The sequence below is a fragment of the Macrobrachium rosenbergii genome, chromosome 32 (genome assembly GCF_040412425.1).
Source record: "Macrobrachium rosenbergii isolate ZJJX-2024 chromosome 32, ASM4041242v1, whole genome shotgun sequence".
Taxonomy (NCBI): domain Eukaryota; kingdom Metazoa; phylum Arthropoda; class Malacostraca; order Decapoda; family Palaemonidae; genus Macrobrachium; species Macrobrachium rosenbergii.
The window spans coordinates 12,626,625-12,654,124 of NC_089772.1; the positions used below are offsets into that span (position 1 = coordinate 12,626,625).

Genomic DNA, 27,500 nt, shown 5'->3' on the forward strand with positions numbered 1-27,500 from the left:
TGATAAGATCAACGAATGGCCGACAGCTGTAGTTGGTGATGTAATTAACTTTGGAAATGTGATGCTACGTCAGAAGGTTTTTGCACCTTTTCCTCGTGATACAAAACAAGAGAGAGAGAGAGAGAGAGAGAGAGAGAGAGTCTGATAAGTGGATGCCTCCGTCAGAGCCCACAGCGGGAAATCCCTATTGTTGGAGAGACGGCGTCGGCGATGCCTTTTGCGTCATCGCCAGGAACGGAGGAACTCTGGATTTATGGGAAACACAAAGCTTGAACACTTTTGTATTAATCTCTCATTACAGTTCTGCCTCTTGTCAAGTGCGATTTGTGATTATAATTAGTCCTTTCATTATCAGGTCTTAGCAAGGTTCGATTCTCATCGGCAGGAATGATAGCCCATGATTGATTGCCATTGATTTACCCTCTTCCCATATGGGCTATTTTCAACTAAACTAATTGTATAATTTTTTTTACACAAGTGTTTTCACGACAGCTGCTACACTTGTGCTGGTACCATTTACAGTCGAAAATGAACAATATAGAAAAGGATAAACTTTGATAACGCATGTCATATGAATAACGATAGGTCTCCATCCCTTTAGCAGGGAAGAGGAAAGGAATTCTTGAAACTATGTGGCTAATGTTAAAGTAGCAGTTACATAAAAGAAAGATAAATGATACACGATGAAAAACCACGGAACAAAAAGGTCAATAATAGTGTCTTTTGTATCAAAAGATTCGAACTGTAAACACAGTCCTGAAACACTTCAGGCATTTAGTAACAAAAAACAAAGAAAGCGATATATGATAGCTCCACTAACCCTAAACCTTCAGTTTTGTCATCGAGAGAGAGAGAGAGAGGGGGAGAGAGACAGAGATTCCAAATATTTGTCCCTTTACTCAGGGGAAAGGAGCCCTGACAACATCACCAACAAACAAAGGAAAAACGAAGGTATGCATTGTTTGAGTTCCTCGTGCCCAGTGACATCACAATTACCACCAAAACACAGCCGCCGCGTCGACATAATCGATCTCGACAGCCGGGATTCCAACGTCGACTCGGCGGAGGCAGTTTATCGGAGAACCGACGCGAGAGGAGTCCTCCTCCTCCTCCTCCTCCTCCTCTCTCGACCCTCCAGCGGGGTCCCGTCGGCATTTAACTCGAGGAGGTCTATCGTCTCCGGGATCTCCGGGGCACCTACGTCGGCGTCTGCCTCGCTCGGCCGCCCTGGACGGTCACAAAAGGCAAAGCCAAACTTCAAGATAATTGCGGCGATATCGTGGTTCCTGTTCGTGTTTCTGGAAAACGAAGTATAAATAAAAAAAAAAAACTAAATAAATAAATAGTACACTCAATGACCATCCCTCCGAGGAATATTAAGTACGCTGGTAGGTTTATGTATGTATGTATGTATGTATGTATGTATGTATGTATGTATGTATGTGTGCGTGCTTGGGCGACGCATCATAACTATTATGCAACCAGTCAGCCCAAAGGAAAGGAGTCAGTATGTGAACATAACTTCACAGAATCACATTGAAATAAAAGACTGAAACTTAAACTTAGCTTCAATGACAGCATCTTTTTTTCGTTGTGGTAATTCCTCCTGTTTTTTTTTTTTTTTTTTTTACAATTGGTTATTTTACATCCCTTCCATTTGCTCTGCTCATTTTCCGAATTTTGATTTTCTGCTTCGCATCAATCATCACCCACTTGTATGGAACCGTACTGCCCTAAAATGGAAAACTGCAGTATCAGCAAAATTTTCGAAATCGAGATATGCCACCTATTGGGCTCGTGAAACACTATTACACAAGTTACTGCAGCTTCAGAATGATTCTTCAGTGCTTTATTTAGGGGGTCCCATTTGCAGTATCTGCAAAAAAGTAGTAAGGCAAGGGAGTACCTACCATTTTTCTCAGTTCTGTATTTTTGCAGATACTAAAGTCTTCCACTGTAGGCCAGAATACACCTAACAATCACCAGATTCTCTGTGACTCGGGACAGATCACAGTAGCTGCTGGCCACCAGCCGGCTTCAGTCGGTTGAGAGTTATCTGTTTATCGCAGAGAAATCTGATCTCGTCTCTCTCTATAGGAAAAGGGATCTGGTATCACGGACAGTCATCTACAAGGGAATCCGACTAGTCGTGTTCAGGAAGTGCCCGACACTGATTCAGGGGAAATGCCTTCATTAATTGGACAACTCGATCGCCAAGTCCGATTACATTTCGGGTGCCTTCCTAATTGGTAGTTCTCATCCCCAAGTGAGACCAGGAACAAAGAGAGCATGGCACAGCTCTGTTAGTCGATTGTGTCATTTGTATACACACACACACATATATATATATATGGTGTGTGTGTGTGTGTGTGTGTGTGTATGACTATGAAATATTTTCTGTTAAAACAGAATTCCATCAAATATAATGAGCCCATAAAAACGCCAAAATGTAGAAAACAAAAGCTATATTTCAGAGATCAACTGTCTCTCTCATTTTCACTACTTGCCTGATGAGAGAGACAGTTGATCTCTGAAATATAGCTTTTACTTCCTACATTTTTGCGTTTTTATGGTCTCCTTATATTTGATGTGTAAATTAAGCAACCGAGGCGTCATTTTCAAGGGAGCTTCTTAACTTCATATATCGTCGTCCACTTGTTTCGTGACAGCGCGAACTGGTTTACGAAAACCGTTGTTTTACTGGTCCTTCCAGTGAAACGAAACGTCAGTGAATTACATCGAGAAGACATTTACTCTTGAGCTTCTTTCATCTTTGCTTTATAAATCCTCGTTCGGAGTCTTTTTAGGTTGTAGTGGCCTTAACGATACCAGCATCTCTTCAGTTTGCTGACTGATTAGCTCCTTCTCTCATTTCCCTTTTCTCTCTCCCTCTCTCTGGAACAGCACGCCATCAAGATGCCCGAAGGCGACTGGGAAAATGGCAAGTCACAGGTGCTATGTGAAGGGCGGAAGTCAGGGACGGAGAACTCCTTCGTCTGCCGCTACTGCCAGAGGGTCTTCCGCAAAAGTTACAACCTCCTGATCCACGAGCGCTCTCACGAAGACCACGCCAAGTGCCACTACGACGTCTTCAGGGTGCGTTCCAGCTTACAGGTGAGACCAAATGACTTGGTTGTTACTACCGGCTATAGATTTTAGACAGGTAGAGCTAGCATCCTCTGTCCCAGAGGGTGTTGCAAGGAGGAGTTTTGGCTCCGGTAGGAACTGTAGAGACCCTGTGTTGCAGAGGAGGTTAAGAAGAGGACTTTTGTCGTGTGTATAGGAATTTTAGAGCCCCTATATTGCAGAAGTAGTTTAAAGTGCTGGTCTTTTTTATAGGAACTGCAGAGGCCCTGTGCTGCACAGGAGGTTAAGAGGAGGACTTTTGTCGTGTGTATAGGAATTTTAGAGCCCCTATGTCACACAGGATTCACTTATTCAAATGATTGATGCTCATGCAGTCTTTCATCCGAATATGTTGGTGACTAAGATTTGATAGTAGAGAACAATTGACTAAAGGAATGCAGAATAGAGTTACTGGACATGAACGTAGGAAGTGAAATGAGATGCTGATTAGGTAGAAAAATGATATCCAGTCTGCACATAAAATTAAGTCTAAGGTCATCATCACAGGTAAAAATAGGGAAAACTTCTATATAAAACTTTAGTTAAAATGTTCTCGCCATAACTTTATAATATATTATATATAAATGGATAGAAGGATAGACTACTAGATCTGAATTCAATCAGCAATCTGTTCAGGTGTTGTCTCTGCCCAATTTGAACTGAGTAGCTTTGAAATCACCAAACAGTGATTTCTTCAGGGCAATTTTTCATAACTACTTAACCTTTCCAATAATAAAATAAAATAGTGTCTATAATAGTGTCTGTACCTTGAGGCAACGAGGCATACTAATATTTTAAAAACTTTACTTCATTTACTCTGTTACCAAGTGATGAGGTTTTTAGTCAGGTTATAGAGAATGGGTAGCTAGTGTATAGAGAATGGGTAGCTAGTGTATAGAGAATGGATAGCTAGTGGCAGCTATGAAACACTCACTGGTATAGACGTGCATGGATTTATGTATTGACCAGCGATAACCAATTTAAACTAGCCCTCATTTGTGTGATTAATACTCATTCATGTGTCTTGGAACAGTTCCCTTTGTCTTTGTTGCATAATCATAATTATTCATATTTATTTAACAATGACCTATTTTTCTGATAATCCCTAGGAATTCATGTATATATAATGTATGTGTATGTATGTCTCTCAAGGTGTTATTAATAATAATCATAGTAATAATAATCATCATATTAATAATCTACACTAAAACGAGGTATAAATATATGTACTTTAAGAGCACTAGAGTAATATTAAGGTAGCCGTACCACCTCCAACTGATGATGATGAAGGGGAAAAAAAAAAGAGAGAAGCTCATGTGACGTCACACTAGGGTGACGTCATCACGTCATGACGTCACACAGCTGTAGTGTGCTAGAGACCCGATTCCTGAGTAGCTTCACCATATTTTCTCATAGTAGTTTCTTCTTGCAGGTGTATGGGATGTCATGAACCCCTAATTAGTAGAGCAAGGTAAACATCATTTCTTTCTCTATAGCTTGTGTGTTGTGCTTCTGAAATGAAAATAAAAAAAACAAAAAAAAAAAAATTACTGTCATTCATCATAGTAATGTGATGTGGTCATCACTGATGTGGTGATATGTGCTTCGGGCGGCGGGCGTTGTTGCTTCATGTTGTTTTATGTGGCGTTGCTGCATAGGGTGCTGCAAAAAAAGGGTGCTGCAAAGGGGGCTTGGCTGCCTTGATGATGATGATGATGATGATGATCAAGATGATTTTATGATACTGCTCATTTTTCTTTACTGAATTTTTTTTTGGCATTTTTTTTTTATTGAAATTGTCATGACTTACTGTTATCGTGTTATAGCTTATTATTATTTTTTTTATTTCTCTAGCTTATCTATTTAAGTATTTATTATAAGACGTGGTTTTAAGCTGAGCTTTCACTTATATGCCTTCTACGCAAAGTTTTTTCGTTTTTTTATGAATATACAAAACCGGTTTTAAGTCCTGCTGATATCATTCGCAAAACTGATGAAGTGTCTTGAAAATGAAATTTAAAATTTACTCCAATAGATAGAGGGCAATGAACCCCGAGAAATAAGAAATCTATTAATTTTCCTTTGAATCAGCTGTTTCATGAATCACTTGTATCTGACCTGTTTTGATATATAAAGATTCAATACATTTTTCATTTCTCAATGATAGAGTGTCTTGAAAATGAAATTTAAAATTTACCCCAATAAATAGATTGCAATGATTATTGCACCCCGAGAGAGTAATCTGTTAATTTTCAATTGACTCAGCTGTTTCATGATTCACATGCATCTGACCTGTTTTGATATCTAGATATTTAAAATGCTTTTCATTTCTCCCTAAAGGATCTTAATTACCTTCGAGTGACAATAATTAAAAACAGCATAATTTTAACTATTGCTTTGTCAGAATACGTACGCGATATATATGTACCAACCTGTTCTCTCATATTGAAAAAAAAAAAATGAGAAAATAAACAAATGAGAAAGTGAAAAATTGAGAAAATAAAAAAAATTAGGAAATACAAAAAAATTAGAATATAAAAAATAAAAAAATTAAAAATTAGAAAATAAAAAAATGAGAAAATAAAAATGAAAGTAAAAAAATGAGAAAATAAAAAATTAGAAAATAAAAAATGAGCACATAAAAAAGAGAAAATAAAAAATGAGAAAAAATGAGAAAATAAAAAAATGAGAAAATAAGAAAATGAAAAAATAAAAAAAAAATTAGGAAATAAAAAAATGAAAAATAAAAAAAATTAGAAAATAAAAACATGAGAAAATTTTTTAAAAAATGCACCAAAGCGTAAAGTGTGATCTCGAAGGCATATAAACGAGAGCTCGGCTGAATCCCTCCCCAACCCCGACGGATCAACAATTCTCACGAGACCTTTGTTTTTCCTTCTATTTTCAGGAGCTAAAGAATTACAATTACGCGACGCTCGCATACAAACTGTGGTAATGTGGACATCCCCTTCGCCATCGTAGTGCCAAAGGATCTGCCGGCAAATTGGACCTTTCGTAGTGTGGCACACACCTCTTCCTCCCCCCTCCCAAAAAAAATACTCAAAAAAAAAAATTGAATCCGTCCATTGTTTTGCTTCCGATCTTCACCAGAATATCCTAATTTTTTTTTTTTTATTATTTCTAGCTAATTGCTTCCTTTTTTCTTCAGCATTTGAAAGATATTCTGATTTCATCACCTTTGAATTCACTGACAACAAAGTTTCTGAAGAACTTTCGGAACAGATTTTGAATTTTGTTTGCCATTTGTTTTACAAATATATCTGCACAATTTTTTATAATCTATTAGATTTATGTTACTGTCCATAATACAGAAGTTCGTAAAAAAATGTAAAGCCTACTAAAGAAGTGCTTTTTTTTTTTTTTTTTTACTTTTGCAAAACACCGCATTCTCAAGACGGTCAACTACTTAATATTTCAAAAGGTCATAAAGGTTTTAAATGGTGCTGTCTGGAAGAGAGTAGAAAACAGATTATGACTTGTAATCAATAATGAGAATATCTTCCATACAAAGTTTTATGACGTTGATTATGTTTCTAAATGAGTATATGTCAAGATCTGGAATCATTCGGCGTTCGTAGTATGTCAGTCGAATGATTTTCTCTCTCTCGTTTGTTCTGTAAGAAGTGATCCTGATTTTTTTTACCGACTTTTTTTTTTTTGTCGCTGTCCTATCCTGTTCAAATCCTTCCAAAGGCCTTCCCTCACCTCGGCTCTATTTTCGCACTCGACGGAAATGCTTAAACAAAGCTTTCGAAAGTCCGGATATGAAAAATAACTCGGTTAATATCAAGGAACAATACCGACATCGGAAAATAAAGCAGAGTTCAGTTTGCTTCTTTACTCTCTCTCTCTCTCTCTCTCTCTCTCTCTCTCTCTCTTTTCTACCGTGAGGTTTTAGTTACAATGTAAGAGTTGAATGTGACCGCGTGGGCGTCCCAAGAATGCGTGTTAACAGATAATGTCGTTTTTAGCATAACACTTATTAGATCCAGTCGCAATAACCAGTAATTTTACCAGTTTCATCATTTTCCATATTTTCAGTCATGTCTCTTTCTTCTCTCAGTTACACTTTATTTTTCTTTTTGGCTTGCAATCAAATAGCATCAGCAAGATATCACAATTACAGCGTGCAAATGCGCACAAAGCAAAACAACAGTTATTATTCATATAAATATTAATACTGATAGTTATAGTCAGCCTTGTGTTATGTCATTTAGAGGATTTAATGATTTTTTTCCCCCTTCTTTATCAAAGTGAGAAACATTATGCTTCGTGAATTTGAGCACCGGCAACCACCTTCTCTGCTTATCTCGATCTGCAAAGAGATGTGATAAGGGATTACGACAGAAATACCGTTTTATTATTGTCATTATTATCGTTACTATTAATTCTAGCGAGAGGACTCGACGTCATTTGAGACGAGAATGTGAGTCGATACTTTATTTCTAACCGAGCCTCGAAATTGCTGGTGTTTGCGCGCACCGTTCTCTTCGAACCGAAATACGAATATTGTAAGTCGCCTAAGATAGTTTTTTTTTTTTCTCATTTCGTTTCTAAATTGAGATCGCATTCTTTCCCAAACTGACGACTGGTCTTCAGGATTGCAAAAAATGATGCTCGCTATTCCGAATTCCTATTTTAGAAGCTTCCGTGTTACGTTTTTCTTCAGTGTTTTGGCGTTTGTTTCTGTAGAACGTTCCTCCGACCTCCACTTAAGAATCTTCCATTGATAACAGTGCTCCGTATCTACAGCTTTTTGACTTTGGGGTTTCGTTTTCTCTACCAGACGAAAAGCTGGTTAAGTATTCTCAGCGCAAAGGGTGCTAATTAGAAGTGGGAAGACTTTATTCAGAGCAATTTTTGATTGTCCCGATCTCAAACTGGAGCTCTCTACGCGACGACCGAGCCATAGAGAACGGCTTCCCCGTTTTCCTTTTCGATATTCCCGTTTTCTGTTCCGCTGCTGTCTGAGAAGGAAATCCAGCGAGTGTCACAAGTCTGCCTTTTCTCTCTCCCTGTCTGTCAGTCTGTCTCTCTATTCATACGTGCCAATCCAATGGTTGCAAATAAAAAAAAATATGCTTGCATCATATAGGAATATATATCGTTATAAGATTATAATGGAAAGCCAAGCAAAAAAGAAGAGCTTTATTTTTTTTTGTCCAGTCTTCAGTTCAGTAGTAAAGTCGGTTTCTGTCAAAAGGATGAAAGTGAACCTTTCTTTTTTTTTTTTGCTTGACGCTCTCCTCTGGAAGGAACCCAGTAAAAGCTTTATCCTTTATATAATAAAAATTATATAGTGTAGGTAGATTTATACATTAGAGTTAAGGCAAGAACTAAATGTGATACCTATGACGTGGCCAGGAATAGGCGTAGTGGCATGGACCTACGAGAAGGTATAATGACCTATAGCCACTATAGGCCTGTGCACATTTATATGCCTATAGTTATCATATGTGGATTCTTATAATTGTGCCATTTGGATTGTCACTCAGTATAATGTGTTGTATTTTAGAGAAAGAATAAAAACCGCTTCGCTTTATCACTGTTGTTTCATTTCCAGTTTTTCCTGAGTATTTCAAGATGTATAACAATATGTCTGCGTGTGTGTGTGAATGAGGAAGGTGGATGCCAGCACTGCCTATCGGCAGGAGTTATATGAAATCGATCCCACACGGGGGCAAAAAAGTCAGGCCAGTCTCCTGAAAAATCTTTTGGACATCTGCCAGTTTTAGCAGTGAATTGGGTGTCTGGTGAATAGCCAAGAACTATACAGTCAGTGGCGTAGCTAGAGTTAGCCGTCAGTGCACCTCATGCGGTGCACTGTAGGCATTACTTAGGTTCCTTACAGCGTGCCTTCTGTCCCTAGCTGCAACCCCTTTCCTTCCTTTTACTCTACCTCCTTTTCATATTCTCTTTCTTCCATCTTACTTTCCCCAACCCTCTCCTAACAATTGATTCATAGTGCAACTGCTTTGAGGTTTTCCTCCTGTTACACCTTTCAAGCCTTTTACTGTCAATTTGTGTTTCAGCGCTGAATGACCTCACTGGTCCCAGTGTTTGGCCTTTGGCTTAAATTCTATATTCAGTTGAATTCAATGTAACTAGCGGTAGTGGCACCCGGGGGGGACTCTGAAAGTGCTAAAAAAAAAAGTACTGAAGTGGTGAAAATGGAGCGCACATTTCAAGCCTTAACATCTCAATCATTTATTTGATTTCACAAAGCTAAATCAAAAACAACACTTCAGATTTACAACGGAACCCTGCGAGCGAACTTTGTTAGAAGCGAATTCGCTAATAGCAACATCGAAGTGTTCCGATCACGCCAAATATACTAGAAAATCTAGAATTATGCCAGGCCAGGCCTGCTCAAAAGATGCCAGAGTGCCGTCCCCCAGGACAGTGGCGCCAGGGCGGACCGCCCCCACCCCAACCCGCCCCAGCCCCTTCCCTTGGTTACGCCACTGAGCGAGCCCGTCCCAAAATACTCAATGATACTTTTGCAACTTCTAGCGCGTCGTCAGTTAAGGGAATAGAAGGTAAATGGAACGAAATGCAAAAATAAATTAATAAATTATAAAACAATAAATAAGAAAAATAAAGGTTAACAAGACTTTATTTAACGTGGTGAACTGATAATACTAAAAGGAATTAAGAGATTCAAATGGAAGTAGGAAATTCAACTCAGTCCCTGTGCTCAACTTACTCATGCCCGATGAAAGAAAGTAATTATATAAAAAGAATGGGATTCACTAAAGATCAAGGAACACAAAAGTTGGGATTGAATTCCAAAGCTTGGCAGCACAGAAAATGGAACCGTCATGAATGAATTAATACAAAAAAATCTGATTGCCAGAAGAATAGGTAAGAAGAGGTGTCCTGTCGGGTGTTACAAAGCAGCCCCGGAGGAGGAGGAACTTCCCTTCATTACGGACCAGCAGCCGAAATTATAGTGTATACCTACTAAAAAGAGAACTTTACCATGTAATGACGGGTTTCTAATTATACGCTCTGCTTTTTTTATTGCATCTTTTTGAAAAATGGAAAACGAAAGATAAAGCATCTTAAATATGGGAAGAATAATTGTCCCTCCTAATATGGATGATTAAGTTAAGTATATCTTAGTTTAATCAGACCACTGAGCTAGTTAACAGCTCTCCTAGGGTTGCCCCGAAGGATTAGATTTATTTTACGTGGCTAAGAACTAACTGGTTACCTAGCAACGGGACCTACAGCTTATTGTGGAACCCGAACCACATTATGACGAGAAATGAATTTCTATCACCAGAAATAAACTCCTCTAATTCTTCACTGGCCGCTCGGAGAGTCGAACGCCCTAATATGGATGGACAAGTTAAACATACACCTTTAGCAATTGGAATGGAGAAACATATCTGAACATCTAAAGTAAACATCAGAACTTAATTGTTCCCAGAGGATGTCGTGCGATTGGAACTCAGGAAGCTCAACCGAAAATGCAATGCAGCATTACTACCCTAATACTATTCTTCTAGCATTTTAATATATTTTTATCTGTTTATCTATTTATTGTTAATTTTTTTTAATAAGTGGGATCTCCTCTTTCTGCATTTCACTTTGGTTCCTCTTGCTGCTTCCTAACGAACACCTTAATATTCTTTGGAAGCTTGAGCTTCAAGTCAGTGGCCCCTTTGGTGGGCTTGTTCCATATGAATATGTTTCAACTACTGAACAGTCATAGTAATGGTAATACCAATGAAGGATCTCTCCAGGACGAGTTCAAACAATGTGTGCACCAAAAAACGTCGATGAAAGTGAAAGCACGAATTACATATTCATCAAACAGAATACGAGAATCAGAGAGGAGAGCAAATAGATCTAACAGAGCGCTTACCTAGGAGGAACTGAATGAGGCGAGGGTGTTTCCATGAACGGGGCAAAGTTATAGTCTGAAGACCTAAGCTAACAGATGAAAACAAGTGAAAAATGCGCCGAGGTTTCTTCGGCGCAATCAAGTTTTCTGTACAGTATATAATGCTGCATGAAACTCTCAGCCACGACCCATGAAACTCTCAGCCGGCCGTGGTGGCATAAGTTGTTGCGTTGCCAGCCCACCGTCATGGCTAACTTTAACCTTGAATAAAGTAAAAACTAATGAGGCTAGGGGGCTGCAATTTGTTATGTTTGATGTTTGGAGGGTGGAAGATCAACATACCAATTTGCAGCCCTCTAGCCTCAGTGGTTTTTAAGATCTGAGGCGGACAGAAAAAGTCAAGACGGACAGACAAAGCCGTCACAATAGTTTTCCTTTACAGAAAACTAAAAGGGAGCACTTCAGGAATAAGACTGACAGGGGAAATTGAAGAAGGTGCAAATCCTTGAAGACACCACTAGTCATGGGGAAGAGACCAAATGCTGCGCTCTCAGTAGCAACAGATTTAAAATGTCACAGAAATGAGAAAGACATGTTTTCAGAAAGGAAGAGTAAAGCCATGAAAAATACGTACAGAAAGACAAGTAAAGATTTTCCAAGCAAAACGGAGACAACGACCAATTATCAATCTCATAGGAAGCGGGGTCCTCATCGTATCTTGGTTTGAAGACGCAGTAATTACGATCCCAAAGAGCAGAATTTAAATATTTGTGTTTCAAGAAGAGAGCTAAATAAAGTTTCAAATATTTTAGTGACGGTAAAATTTTAATTAAAAATTTTTTAGTAGACAAAGGTTATAGCGACAGTTTTTATTTTATTAGTGTCATTATGTTTTTGTTGCGTGTGGGGTGAGTTTTGAAAAGCTGCATTTCAGACCAGTGAATGCTGCCCTAAAATGGAAAACTGCTTTATCTGCAAAATTTTCCAAAATTGAGATATGCCACCTACTGGGCTCGTGAAACACTAATACATAAGTTACTGCAGCTTCAGAATGATTCTTCAATGCTTTATTTAGGGGGTCCCGTTTGCAGTATCTGCAAAATCATTAGTAAGGCCAGGGAAAACCGCAGTATCTTTGCAGATACTGCAGTCTTCCATTTTAGGGCAGGATGCTTTCAAAAGGAAGTGTGAGAGCAGTAAGTAACGAGTCTGAAAAAAAAAATAAAACACAAAGTGCAGAAGACAATATGTCAGCAAATTCTTCAAGGAACAGCGCATATTGTGTGTGTGTGGGTTGGCTACAGTTCTCTCAAATAAAACACCTCGAGTAGAATCCAATTATTTCCCGTCCTTTGTATGAAAACCGATCCTAGTTTGTGTGGTTGACAAGGTTTAAATAATTTTATTTTGAAGGCCACGGCTTAAGAGTAAGAAAGCAGTCATTGATCTAAACTCTCTGTCGTTCCCTATATTGTTTAAATTTCAAATGAAAAACGACACATTGGAGATTAGGCTAAAATGATAGGCTCTTTGTCAGTGACAAACTCCTTGTTTTATCCCATCTGAACAAAGAAGTAGAACGCAGCCATTTACTCTTATGCAAAAGAGGTCAATCCAGTGTAAAGGTACGACAAGAAAAGTTAAAGAGGAGATGGAATAGAAATGGAAAAGAATAATGAGGGATTTGTTAGTGGAAGTTGTATCCGAGGGCTGTTATGGGAGACCGGAAGCATTTTCCCGAGATGTAACCTAGTATTGGGACCTTTCCCTGAAAAAAGCGGGACGCCATCTCCTAAAAACTAAGCGCAGAATTTTCCTGAAAATAATCTCATTATGTTTCCCACATCCAGATTACTCCAATGGTATTAATCTAATCTAAGCTAACCTAACTTAGGGACATGGCAAAAACACCGGGGCTGGTGCAATACTAGCATACATCTCAGGAATTTGCTGACCTACGCCTAACGGTGAGATTTGACTTGTAGCAAAGCCTAGTGACACTGAAGAATTTTCCAAAAGGTCAGATCTGTGAAATGTTCTTATGGACCAAGCCGTCTAGTATTAGACTCCTTTAAATTAAGAAATAGAAGTAAACAGAAATTTAGAAAAAGCAACTACGCCAGTGAACTTAAAACATCACCATTATTAAAACCAAGCTTCTTCAGTGGCTCCTTGACTATCAAGAAAGGTACGAATTTTTGTCGTAAAGGAACGATAAAAATTTTTAAAACAAGTAAAAATTGCGCCGAAGTTTCTTCGGCGCAATCGAGTTTTCTGCACAGCGTATAATGCTGTATGAGCCTTGACCCATGAAATTTTTAGCCTAAGCCCGGTGGTGGTCTCTCCTATACCGTTGCCAGACGCACGATCATGGCTAACTTTAACCCTAAATAAAATAAAAACTATTGAGGCTAGAGGGCTGCAATTTTTTATGTTTGATGATTGGAGGGTGGATGATCAACATACCATTTTGCAGCCCTCTAGCCTCAGTAGTTTTTAAGATCTGGGGAGGACAGAAAAAGTGCGGACAGATAAAAGTGCAGACAGAAAAAAGTGCGGATGGACAGACAAAGCTGGCACAACGCTAATACACAAGTTACTGCAGTTTCAGAATGATTCTTCAATGCTTTCCACAACAATCTCTCTCTCTCTCTCTCTCTCTCTCTCTCTCTCTCTCTCTCTCTCTCTCTCTCTCTCTCTCTCTCTCTCTCTCTATGAATTAAAAATTGAGTTTATAACATACAGCATTTGATGAATTTCGTATTTTAATTCAAAATTTCGGTTGGTAATTCATCAGCCAAATACACAATGAAACCCGTTCTATTTCGATCCTCACTGGCCTGGACAAGTGTTTTAGTATATATTGCATTAATTCATATTTATTGCATTATTATTTGACCCAGCTAAAGGATAATGCAGATCAACTGTAAAAGAATCTTGTCATTGTTGAAGAATTCAGCTGAATTATCATTTTTAGCGTTCTGTAAAAGAAAACTATTGAGATGGCTATTTGTCTGTCCGTCCGCACTTTTTCTGTCCGACCTCAGATCTTAAAAACTATAGAGGCTAGAGGGCTGCAAATTGGTATGTTGATCACCCACCCTCCAATCACCAAACATACCAAATTGCAGCACTCGAGCCTCAGTAGTTTTTATTTTATTTAAGGTTAGAGTTAAATATGACCGTGTGTCTAGCAACGCTATAGGGCAGGCCACCACCTGGTCGTAGCTGAAAGTTTCATGGGCCGCGGCTCATACAGCATTATAAGCTGTACAGAAAACTCGATTGCGCCGAAGAAACTTCGGCGCATTTTTTACTTGTTTATTATGGCGATTCATCAAACTATAAAAATTACCGGCAGCATTTAAAATATGAACTTTCCAGTCACTAAAATAAGTCACATACGGTATATACAGTACAGCCTAGTCCTGCTACTGTCCAGCAATGATGATGAGTTTTTATGCTACTGGTAATATTTTGACATGAATTTCTTGAGCCCTTCGTCAATGCATCAACAACAACTAAAGGGAAGTTGGAAATATCACTGACGAACCTAACGGAGGTAATCTATCGACTGACAGTCAATTCAAATTACCTTTCTCTCAAGAAAACGAAATTTTCCTCAGGAAATATGTCCAATTTTCCTTCTTGAAGAAGGGAGGACTCGCTGTGCAGAAATTGTTAGACTTTTACCGCAATCTCCCTGCCTGCAGGAAAGCCTATAGTTTGAATCACGTCTAGCGACCTGTGGCGACAACGCCTCTCATCCCGTCGCCATAAGTCTCGCTCGAAAATGGTCAAGCATCAAGTGTCTTTGCGTGTCCTTGAAAAAGAATCATGGCTGAGGAGAGGAGAGGAGGAGGAGGAGGAGGAGGATTGGCGGATGATATGGAAAGGGGCAGGCAACATTGATTCCAGGGCTGTCGTCTGGAAAGGATAATGTCATCGCGGAGACGTTAGGAACATTGATTGCGGCCATAAATCTTCCCGGAAAGAGCCTTCCCTCCTCAAGGGGGCCTCGTCATCGACCGAAGACCCGTCCATAAAATGTTGGTCATAACCCGCTCTCGTCCTCCTCCTCCAGGGGACAAGGATAAAAATGTCCTTTCTGGGACCGGGATGGGGAAATGTCTCCCTTCTCTCTGGAACCACGGACAAAATAGGTCCTTTATATTCCAAAACATCTCATTCCAGAGACGGATTAATGACTTGTTTCGATTTTTATTTCCATTTTGGAAAATCCGTCTCCCACAAAGTGACAGACATAAAATGCCGCCCTTTCCAACGGAAGAACACAGGCCATTTCCTAATGACAGAAAACTTTAGAGGCTTAAAAGCGATCTTGAAAAAGGTTGAGGTCGAGAACTCTTGAAGGGACTGGTGTCAAAGATTGACGAAAAATTTTGTAAAAAAAAAATCGATCTTTAGTAAATCTCGCACCGAATACATCGTTACCATGGCAACTCATTCTCAAGATATTGTTGACACACTCTTCGGCTATTAAAGGAGACTTAGTTTAGCTCTTTACCCTAATAGTTTTAAAGCAGAAGCCGTTTTTACGGACGCATACTAAAATACCCTTTTTTTTCTATTGCAGATTTTGTCTTCAGCAGTTAGGAGCAGAATCTAGGTGGAAATATTGCCTTTCAATAAAATTTTCGTTTAGTTATGTGCGTTTTTGTAACCTAAGTCAATATTTGAGCAATAGTCCCTTAAGGAACATAAAATGTATTCCGTTTGCGCAAAGCGCTTATAACATATATATTAACTTTTATGATAGTTAATTTAAGGACTTCATTAATTAAACAATACAGCAATACCGATAATGGCTCCAAAAAGGCAGTGAATATTGTCGACTTAAATCACTGAATCTTTTTAGTCTTGATCCGATTGGGTAATTTTTTTTCCTGTCGGAAATCAATGCTGAACCCGAATAAAATCTTTCCAGTCCACGTACAAAATATTCCAGCAGGTTTATCACACAAGAGAATTAAATATAAATCTCATTCATTCATTGTTTGTCTTTTCTCTCTTAAAAAATTAAGCATTATTATTTTCTGCTTGAAGTTTTCCGAACTCCTTCAGTCAACTCAGCTTGTGTGTGACTAACTTTGCTCGTTTTCGGGCTTCCAAATTTGAATTTTTAAAGTTATTTTCTTTCTTTTAGATAATCATTGACAGTAATCTTTAGTTCTGGTCTGCAGGGTATAACCCAGTGGTTCTTAACGTTTTTCTATGGATGAAACCCTTTCAAATCAATAATAATGAAATAAAATAATAATAATAATAATAATAATAATAATAATAATAATAATAATAATAATAATAATAATAATAATAATGGAGAAGCAAATCCACAGTTATGTATATGTACATATATTTAAATTTTTTTGTCAGTCTACCTTGGCCACTTTCTAAGTCCCAAGTATTCTATTTTAATCTTTCTCTGATGATTATTAGTTTTCTATAAAAAAAACTTTTTCTGTCCGCCCTCAGATCTTAAAAACTACTGAGGCTAGAGGGCTGCAAATTGGTATGTTGATCATCCACCTTCAAATCATCAACCATACCAAACTGCAGCCCTCTAGCCTCAGTAGATTGTATTTTATTTAAGGTTAAAGTTAGCCATGACCGGGCGGTGGCTGAAAGTATCATGGGCCGCGGCTCATACGGCATATAATGCTGTACAGAAAACTCGATTGCGCCGAAGAAACTTCGGCCCATTATTTACTTGTTATTATTACCACGATTATTCTAAAGGATAAAAGATCTGACGAAGGAAGACAAGAGTTTCAGTAGAGTTTTTTCTTTCCTTCTTCGCAATTTCACAAGAAGCTGCAAGAGTAATTTTAATAAAAGTTTATAGCGATAAAAGTCAAAATTAGCTTTATAATATTCTTCTGGACTTTATCCTCATAGCTACTATTAATACTGCTGATTAAAACTGTTCATAGTGGCATCAGTCTTGAAATGGAGAAACAAATCCACAGTTATGTAACTGCAAATGTATCTAAAAATAAAACTATATAGAAAGCTTTCGAGAATCTGAACAGGTTCTCGAAAACTTTCTGTAAGGGTTTATAAAAACATATTCGCACACTTACCTAACTGTGGATTTGTTTCTCCATTACCTGCATCGACAAATTCTACAATTCCTCAGTCACAAACGAAGGCAGAACATACTCATTTTTGGAGGAAGAAATAAAGGAGGAAAAGGAGAAATGATAAGAGAGTAACATCGAGATGAGCGACCTCCTGGGAAGGAAGCTGTCACGAAGAGATCTGCCACTCAAAGTGCCAGGCAGCCATTCAAGCGACTATAGACAGACACTATGAGACAAACCCACTTGTTATTTTGTCAGGCGCCTCCAAGCAATCCAGGGCTTCTTCCCACGGTCTCTCTCTCTCTCTCTCTCTCTCTCTCTCTCTCTCTCTCTCTCTCTCTCTCTCTCTCTCTGACATCATCTGGACTGTCTTCAACCTTCAGTGATGGATGAGGGTAGAGAAATGTTTGTAAACATTACGATTCACTGAAATTCATAGTTTTCTGAAAGAATTATGCTAATGTGCGTGTGTGATTTCTTTTCTGGCACTGTCTTTCTTTATTTTTGTCGAGTGGTAATGCGCATGTGGCATCTATATACCTCTGAGAACACATGCAATACTCCTCATTCCTTATCTTCAAGGCCGAACTCTTGAATCGACAAACAAAAACTACTCATGGGTTGCTGCATTTATCAATTCTGAAGCCGACTGCAGTCTCAATCATTAACCCATGGCCTTCTCCAGGACTACACTAGATCCACAATTGACACTTCACAGCCAGAAACTCACTGAGGATTCCTAATACAAGCTTATTTGGACGCCGAGTGACTGCAAAACTTCGGGAATCTCTGGATTCATGAAGAGCTTCCTGGACGTGAAGTCTGTTGATATTCATTTTTCTGAGCCGTGAAATTTGTATCAGATTTTCATTTTCGTTTAATTCCTGTAATTCATTCAAATTTGGATGTACTTATCTATATATTGGAGTATAGTTCCTTTGTAGATCTCGTATAACGGCTAAAGCAGCTGACGGCTTCAGAATGAGTAAATGGAACAAATGAGTAGTAGCTTTTGGCTAACTCTTCAAGACTTTGACTCTGAAGATAAGAAATAGTGGAAGTGTTACCAAAGAGATATAGCTGTTACATATATATATATACGATGTGTTAAAAAAATATCCGACCTTTATTCATAAAAAATATAATCATACTCAGATACAACACTCTTACACTAATCTCCTTCAATGCAGCCCCCTTGGGCTGCCACACACTTCTCCCAACGGCCCTGCCACTGTCAGAAGCAGCGCTGGAACAACTCTTTTGAGATGGTGTGCAGCTGGTCCACCGCATTCTGCAGGATGTCTTCTCTGGACTGAAATCTGGTCCTTTTCAGAGGTATTTTCAACTTGGGGAGAAAGCCAGAAGTCACACGGAGCCTTGTCAGGAGAGTAGGGGGCCTGGTGAAGCATAGGTGTGTTGTGTTTGGCCGGGAAACTCTGTATCAAATGTGAAGAATGAGTGGGTGCGTTATCGTGATGGAGCTGCCAATTGCCTGCTGCCCCCAGAGAGAGAGAGAGAGAGAGAGAGAGAGAGAGAGAGAGAGACGAAACATTTACCCACATTATAAAGTAATTTATCAAGCCAAATAAGGCGTGCAAATCCCTAGGGTTTTCATTTTTTTTTTTTTTTACGAAAAGTGACCAGATTCCAGTCCAGAGAAGACATCATTCAGAATGCGACAGACCAGTTGCGTGCCATCTCAAAAGAGGCGTTGCAGCGCTGCTTCCGACAGTGGCAGAACCGTTGGGGAAAAGTGTGTGGCAGCCGAAGGGGACTACTTTGAAGGAGATAAGTGTAAGATTGTGGTATCTGAATATGAGTATTTTTTTATGAGTAAAGGTCGGATATTTTTTGAACACATCATTTATATATGTATATATATATATTGTATATATATATATATATATATATATATATATATATATATATATATATATATATATATATATATATATATGTGTGTGTGTGTGTGTGTGTGTGTGCATGTAATTGCAATAACCGCAACGCCCTCTTAGTTTCTCGAATTCTCCACACTTTTTGGATGCACTTTTTAATACAAGTCCATAGATACAAATGCAAGAATATGAAGCCATTCTGATGTCGGTAGCAGGATTCGAACCAGCACCCCGAGTAACAGAACGAGATCGCGTTACCTGTCAGGTCGGTAACGCGACCTGGTTCTGATACTCTGGATGCGGGTTCGCGTCTTGCTATGGACGCCAGAATTGCTTCATATTCTCAAGAGCATTTGGATCTAAGGCTCTGTAGTGATTAGCGTATTAAAAGAATTCAAGTAGCTTAGAGTGCCTTCGTGGTTATTACAATTATGCACACGCACAGACACACACACAATATATATATATATATATATATATATATATATATATATATATATATATATATATATATATATATATATATATATATATATATATATATATATATATTAATCCTCTGGTTCTCGGTAAGCCTTTCAGATGAGGTCGCTATTCACATATTTTCCACACTGTTGACGACCACGACAACTGACTAACTAGCATGCAACTAATTCGAAGTTTGTCAACAGAAGCATCATGCGAAGTAATGGTCCATGCAAAATCATGGCATCAGAAATGAACTCTGGGACCTTCCGATGTTAAAGCAAACATATCCTTTGGATCTCACACACGCTCACTCGCTCACACACACACACACACACTTACATATGTATGAATATACATACATATATATGTATATATATACACATGTAAAATTAATTTGGCTCGTATTTAGGAGCCTCAAGCAAAAATAGTTGATATGAGCCATCAAAATTCAATTCACCAACCAGATCCAATTGAGGTAAGCACAAAGCTGGTAAAGTTAACGACGGTGAAAAAACAAGCATACGTGTCCAAATTCTTGTCGATGACTTGTACTGGAATTTGTAATAAGTAAAGCGAAGCAAGCTATACAACTCTAAACAGGATTATATCTGAACAATAGTTGCTGCTAGTAAGCAGCCACGAAAAAAAAATTAACGCAATATTTTTGGTTTTGAAAGCAGGTTTTCATTTTAGAAAATCTCTATTCCAATAATACTCTTAATGTTCTGAAAATTATGCAGAGTGCCTCTTATTGTACAAGCAGCTGCGCAGACTGTCAAATAAACGACAGTTAAAGAAAGTTTCCGAGTTCTGGAATGGAAGGCGGAAGGAGAAAGTACAATACATTCTGTGTTAAAGAGCAAGAAAAATGAAAAGAAAAATTAAGTCTTAGTGCATTTTATTTTGGTATTTCTTGTATTCAAGACCAAGCACTGGGACCTATGAGGTCAATCAGTGCTGAAACGGAAATTGACAGTAAAAGGTTTGAAAGGCGGATCAGGAGGAAAACCTCAAAGCAGTTGCACTTTGAATCAAGTGTTAGGAGAGGGTGGGAAGTAATATGGAAGAATGAGAATATGAAAGGAGGTACAGTAAAAGGAACGAAAGGGGTTGCAGCTAGGGGCCGAAGGCGCTCTGCAAAGAACCTTATGTAATGCCTACAGTGCACCGCATGAGGTGCACTGACGGCGCTACCCCCCTACGGAGGACAAACCCCTGAAGTATTATTATTATTATATAGCATTCCACAGGAAGTATTCTTGTATTTATTATTATTGTTTTTTATTCACCTGGAATTTATAAAAAATACTATATTGTATTACTAATGTCAGGATGTCGAACACATACACGGTTGTAGAAAGAATCCCCATATGACATTCTTTTGAGAAAGTTGATTGATTGATTGGTTAATTACTGAGCGTAACTTGGTGTCTCCTTCGTCTGAAGGATAATAACAGGGAAACGGATGACGGCAACGAACCACGTAATTAAGCGATCGATAACGTAATGTGTGTCATTATTCCCACGCCAATCATGAATCGAATCCTGTCAGATGCATTTCAAGTGCTGTTGCAATAAACATTATTATTATTATTATTATTATTATTATTATTATTATTATTTCGGCAGATGAAACCCATTCACATGGAACAAGCGCACCAAAGGCGCCACTGACTTGAAATTCAAGCCTCCAAAGAATGTTGGTTTCAACCTCCCACCGCAGCAGACCCCACACTGCAGCAGTAACTGATCATGATAGAGAGCCAGTGATTTTTTCATCGCCCTAGGGGAGGCGCGAACTCGCAACATCTGAGTGGCATGTCACAACGCCAGGGACAAAACCAGGGGACCAGCTAATAATGAGGAGAGCAAGTGTAAGACATGCCTGCTGATTACAGTCTCATGACATTTATGCGTAATAAAAGATATGCATACAAATTAACACCCATATCAATAACCTAAATATGTTTATTAAAACAACATTTTCAATAAAGAGAAAAACCAGTCAACCTATAGGGAAATTGTCTTAAGTGACAGACTGTACGAGCAATCAAGGGATCGGAAGAAGACCAATAACAAAGAACAATAAAACAAGGAAAAAATGCGCCGAAGTTTCTTCGGCGCAATCAAGTTTTCTGTACAGCGTATAACGCTGTATGAAACTCTTAGCCTCGGCCCATGAAAATCTCAGCCGCGGCCCATGAAACTTTAACTACGGCCCGGTGGTGGCATGTGTTGTTGGCACCTATAGCGGTGCCAGACGCATAATCATGGCTAACTTTAACCATAAATAAAACAAAAACTGCTGAGGAGGCTAGAGGGCTGCAATTTGGCATGTTTGATGACTGGAGGGTGGATGATCAACATGCCAATTTGCAGCCCTCTGGCCTCAGTAGTTTATAAGATCTGAGGGCAGACAGAAAACTAAAAGGATGGCATTCTCGTTTCATCTCCAGTATGGCCATTTATCTCCTGTGACATTTAAGCATTGTCTGTCCTAATTTGCATTAGAGATTGTAGGAGGTTTTAAGGGAAGAGAGTGAGAGGGGTGGAGGGACAACAGGAGGAGGAGGGAGAGGGAGAGAGAGAGAGAGAGAGAGAGGTGAGGAGAAAGCCTTTTCTTCCCACACTTCGGCTCCTCTGTTATGACGACAGAGTAATGTTTCCCTTCTGCCTTCCTCTCACACCAAAATATTTATTGACGTGGTCGCTGAAGTAGGATGGCGCGGTGTAAGGATAATTTGCCTTGGTGGGACATTGTCAGACACCGCGGGACGCCCGCCGCGATCGGTGGGAGCCCTCGAAAGCTGGTTGCTCGTCCTGTCCCATCTATTCTGCCTTCCACCCTATCCTCCAACCGTTGCTGACGTCATCATTATACAACAATTCTGCCTTGTGCGTTTGCCGTCGTTTTTCATCGAGATTCCATATTTATTGGACATTTTTTTAACCGCATTATTTATCTGGAATATTCTTTTCATTATTTTCTGACATTTTACTTGTTTTATCTTCCGACTGCTCAGGTTTGAAACCGCAGTTTTCATGATCGTTGAATAAAATAAATAAAGTTCTCTGAGCAACAGTAATATATAATATTAATAGTCTCTAAATTGCAAAATAAAGTCCGCAGTAGTATGTATGTATATTGCTAAATACAGGAGCTTTCACCAACTTGATCAGTTGGCCTCTTCAGGCTGAGTAATATATTGTTATTTCAATGTTTATTCACCTGAAGAGGCCAACTGATCAGGTTGGCGAAAGCGTCTTGTATATAGCAATAAACATAATGCTGTGGACTTTATTTTTCCATTTGAGATCACGAGAAATTGATGATATCAAATAATATCTAAATTATTACAGGCATCATCAATATCTTTGCAGAACATCAAACTGTTAATGCGATGAACATTCTCCAGTAAGCGGAGTTAGCATAGCGTGGAAATTTCTTGCACGTTGGTTCCGTCCGTGATTTGTCAATTAAAACATGAAAGGAGAAGAAATCGAGATCTTGTGTTGTCCTAAAGACGCGGGCTATTAACGACACCGTCCTTCATCTCAAAACAATAACGCTTGTCTTGAGGGCGATATGCAAATTAGGATGCGTTACGGTCGTAAATAGCCGAGTCGATGTTTTCATATTATCCTTTTCACTGCCATTACCATCATCACCATCACTATCCTCATCATCATCCTCACTATCGTCATCATCATCGCTGTCATCATCATCATCATCATCCTCACTATCATCATCATCATCATTATCATCATTGCTATCATCATCATCATCATCATCATCATCATCATCATCATTGCTATCATCATCATCATCATCATCATCACCATCATTACCATCCTCTTCATCATCATCCTCATCACCACCATCATCATCACCATCCTCATCATCATCACCGTCATCATCACTCCTTTTTGATGCAAGAAAAGATGGACCTTGCTTTGATGTATCACTTGACAAAGGCACGTCGTTTCTCAATTCATGCTCTAAACCTCATTAAGAATAATGAGAGAGAGAGAGAGAGAGAGAGAGAGAGAGAGAGAGGAAGTAAAACTTAGTTTGATTTCACCTAAAACATTCATTTGAATGGAGTTGACCGGGTTATCGAGCTGTACCTAAAATGTCTGCAGTCCCTATCTGAGGTGCCTCTTCAAGCAAAAGCCATGGCCACCATTCTTTATCCGTGATCGATTTTTGCGTTTCTTTGTCCGTGAGTATCTGAGGTTCCTTGTACGCTTTCCTCCCCCGCCTCCCACCTTTTTCAGGTAAATATTGATCTACATAAACGCCGAGCAGAAATACAGCAACATAATTATCGTGGCATATTGTAATCTGCCTTCAGAATTTTAAAAAAATGTGGTTCATGATTTCTTTCAAAATTCTCAAATTATTTGGCTCGCGTTATACGGTCTGGTAATAAGTTCTAACATTCATTTTTTCTCTCTCTCTCTATCGCTAAAGTGTGGTTCCTGTGCCTAAACATTTCATCTGGCGTCCAAAAAGGTTTTTTCCCACTTCCTTGTGGAACTTTCCCTGGACATCAACAAAAGTCTAAAAAAAAATTTCAAGAGACGTGGAACAAACGTCTCCTGTAGATAGCAATTTTTTATTTAATCAACAACGGGAACAAAACAAAGTTGATGACAGCACTCCCGAGTTCGATGAGACTAGTCAAAGACCCATCGACAATGCTCAATAAATCTTCAACGCGAATTTTCAAATGCGTTCCCGTACATGGATCTAAGGCATACAATAAGGAACGAGTTAGAAATATTTTTCAATGGTTCAAGAGTAAATTTGAGGTTTTATGTTCCGTAGAAGGTAAGGAATCGATCAAATTATAATGTTAGACATTAAAGCTAAATATGAAGATAGGAACTCTGCAGTTCTTCTTATTTATAATTATGTGTATCGTATACGGATAAGCCTTATGCAGAAGCCTGCTGAAAGTGAAACCTTGTGTTTTCTTTATTAGGGGGAGATTAAATTACTTGAGATGGTTTGCAGGAGTTTTGTGCGGGGAAAAATTAGAGAAAATTGTTACAAAAAATTCCTGTGTTCAACATTTCAATTGTTGAAATAATGTAGATAAATTTTTTTAATGTTAAAAAAACAAAATTCCTGTCAGGTTCAACATTTCAATTGTTGAAATAATGTAGATATTGTATTTTTGTTTCAAATAAAAGTTTAAAAAGGTCAGCCAATAAGGGTCTGGGTCATACAGTCAGGATCGGGACACGTACTAGGCTTGAGTTTTGCGTAGCCGAGAGCTTGAATGCAAGGGGGCAAAGAAGGACATCACCGTGAAACCTGAGGCCTTTCCGATCCCATTGCTTCCACGTTTATGGCTGCTCCTCACGGCCGAGCCTCTTCCAGTGAGGTGCTGGGAGCGCCTGACTCTTCTTGTCCGCAAGGCGTTCCAAAATACCCAACAAGCGCCCCTCGCTACCACTTTGCCACAGAAACGTCGGGTGGAAACCATTTCGGACGGTACGGGGATAGTTACCGTGTGATGTGTGTCCTGATGTATGTCCTAAGGTGTGCCCTCAGTCACTCTCAGGCTATCAGTAATCCTCTATTTTAAAACCTCTGTGTTATTACCGTTTATATTATGTTTGCCTATCGCGTTTGTACATTATCTACTAATATTGCGATGTGTATTCTGCCCTAAAATGGAAGACTACAGTATCTGCAAAAATACAAAACTGAGAAAAATGGTAGATGTTGCAGTTCTCCCTCTCCTTACTACTGATTTTGCAGATACTGCAAATGGGACCCCCTGCATAAAGCATAGAGGAATCATTCTGAAATTGCAGAAACTTGTGTATTAGTGTTTCACGAGCCCAAAGATGGCATATCTCAATTTCGAAAATTCTGCAGGTACTGCAGTTTTCCATTTTAGGGTAGTATTGATGTCGTCATAGATATTATCATCATTATCATTACTAATAGTGTACTGATACCGCCAAAGATTACGGCAATAGGAAAGAGGGTACGGTCAGTTTCTTAAGTCCTCTAGCCTTCACTCGACAGAGACCCGCCATGTTGAACCTAGGGACACTCTACTAGTGACTGTACCTTCATTTCGCATGCTTATATGGAAACCAGTCGCGAGAGAGAGAGAGAGAGAGAGAGAGAGAGAGAGAGAGAGAGAGAGAGAGAGAGACTTGGGCAGGGCTACGGGCTGTCTGAACATGGAGTTCATTGCACACAGACTATCTTGGATATACATTGCGTTTTATTGGGGAGAGTATGGACTGGTATCTCCATAAAATCATTAGTATTCTCTGGCGCAGTATTATGCCATGAATATGGCCTTGCACTGAGAAAAAAATTACTGTTCTACAATCCATAGAAGTACCAGTAGCAGTATGTGCGACAAATGGCAGTAGCACCATTAGTAACAGCTATAGCAGTCAACTGTATGACTTTTGATGCTATGAATCTGAATCTCCTTTAACTATCGAAATTCACGTATCCAAAATCTCACAGAACCAAACAGCACCCAACATTCAGGATGCCTTCTCCTACGCCCCGTTGCTGGTGGAGAGAGAGAGAGAGAGAGAGAGAGAGAGGCGGGTAATGGCCCATCGATCAAGGCGTCATATAATTTGACATCCCCAGCCGGGCGATGTCCCTAAAAAGAGTCGAGAGAGCTAGAGTCCATTAGGAGGAAGCTGACCAATTGGCCATGACCACCAGGCGACCACTCGCACACCACGGTATCCAGTCAGCGAGACCCAACCGAGACCGAAGTGTAACCACAGAGCTGGCAGTTCCAGGCAGTTCCAAACAGTTCACACGCTGGTTAGACACGGTACCCCGAGTTACTTGCGGTGGAACGTTCTATAGCGATTGTTTGAGTCAGAGGGGAAGGTGGGTTGGAGGGAGGGATGTTAATGATGGGTAGAGTAGGTAGGGGGTTGTTGGGGGCGGGGGGTGCAGTACTGCAGGTAAAAAAGAGAAGGAAAGAAACAGAGTTTGTTGGTGATGGGTCACCAAAAACATACGCTCCAGGAGGATTATAGGCAGTAATTATATTAGTAAAATAATAATCAATATTATTTTTAACAGTTTAAATCCTGCTGAAGCAGCAGCGACGGTCATTTATTAAACAAGTATACGTGAAGGTCTCTTTAACAAATATACGGTTATTATTATTATTATTATTATTATTATTACTATTATTATTGGGCAGCTGTCGTCGATGTAATGATAGTAACATCTGAATATCTGTAAAGCTATTGCTTAGACTGGTTGCTTGGGAGGGATAAAAATAAAATCTCAATTTATTTGTTTTCGCGACATTGATCTCTGATGTTATATGCCACTCCTCAATTTTTAAAATACGCATCTATATTAGTTTATATATATATATATATATATATATATATATATATATATATATATATATATAATTTCACTAATAAGTCTTTTACGTAATAGGAGAGAGCACCAAAGGAAACTGATAAGAAACATTATCGAATTATTGCTTAAACAGGCTAAATGAAGGTGAAGATTAGAACAGAACAAAGCATATAGGCTAAAGACCAGGCACTGGGACCTATGAGGTAACAGTCAAAGGTTTGAAAGGTGTAACGGGAGGAAAACCTCCCAGCTGCACTATGAATTAATTGTTAGAAGGTGGAAAGTAAATTTGGAAGAAAGAGAATATGAACGGAGGTACAGTGAGAGGAATGAAAGGGGTCGCAGTTAGGTGCCCAAGGGATGCTGCAAACAAACTTAATTAATGCCTTCACGTCCGCACACAGGAGGTTCATCAGCAGCTCATCGGCGGCCCTCTACTCGCAACGCCATTCAATCTATCTTGCAAGCAATCTTGTCTCGACAGGCATTAAAGCAATTCAGTTCAACAGCTCTTTCACATAATTATCTGTCTCACTCCCCCCCTTTACGAAAGTCCAGAATCGGGACCCTCTACCGATGCATCTCAAAACACTTGATCTCCAACTCTATCAACACAGAGCGCATATTCATTTCAACAGCCTCCACGCTTTTCT

The 27,500-nt window shown here is 39.1% G+C and overlaps 1 protein-coding gene and 1 long non-coding RNA gene across 3 annotated transcripts in view; one reads left to right on the plus strand and one right to left on the minus strand.

The window, feature by feature from the left end:
- The window catches only part of LOC136855700 (uncharacterized), a 40,466-nt gene extending 31,776 nt beyond the window's left edge, over positions 1-8,690 (plus strand). For both annotated transcript variants that reach the window (XR_010858105.1, XR_010858106.1), the window contains exons 2-4: positions 2,905-3,114; positions 4,559-4,597; positions 6,035-8,690. This is a non-coding gene — a long non-coding RNA (uncharacterized lncRNA). The remainder of the gene's footprint in view (positions 1-2,904; positions 3,115-4,558; positions 4,598-6,034) is intronic.
- Positions 1-27,500, minus strand: part of LOC136855697 (caspase Dronc-like) — a 429,110-nt gene that overhangs the window by 317,750 nt on the left and 83,860 nt on the right. The gene's annotated exons all lie outside the window — the stretch shown is intronic.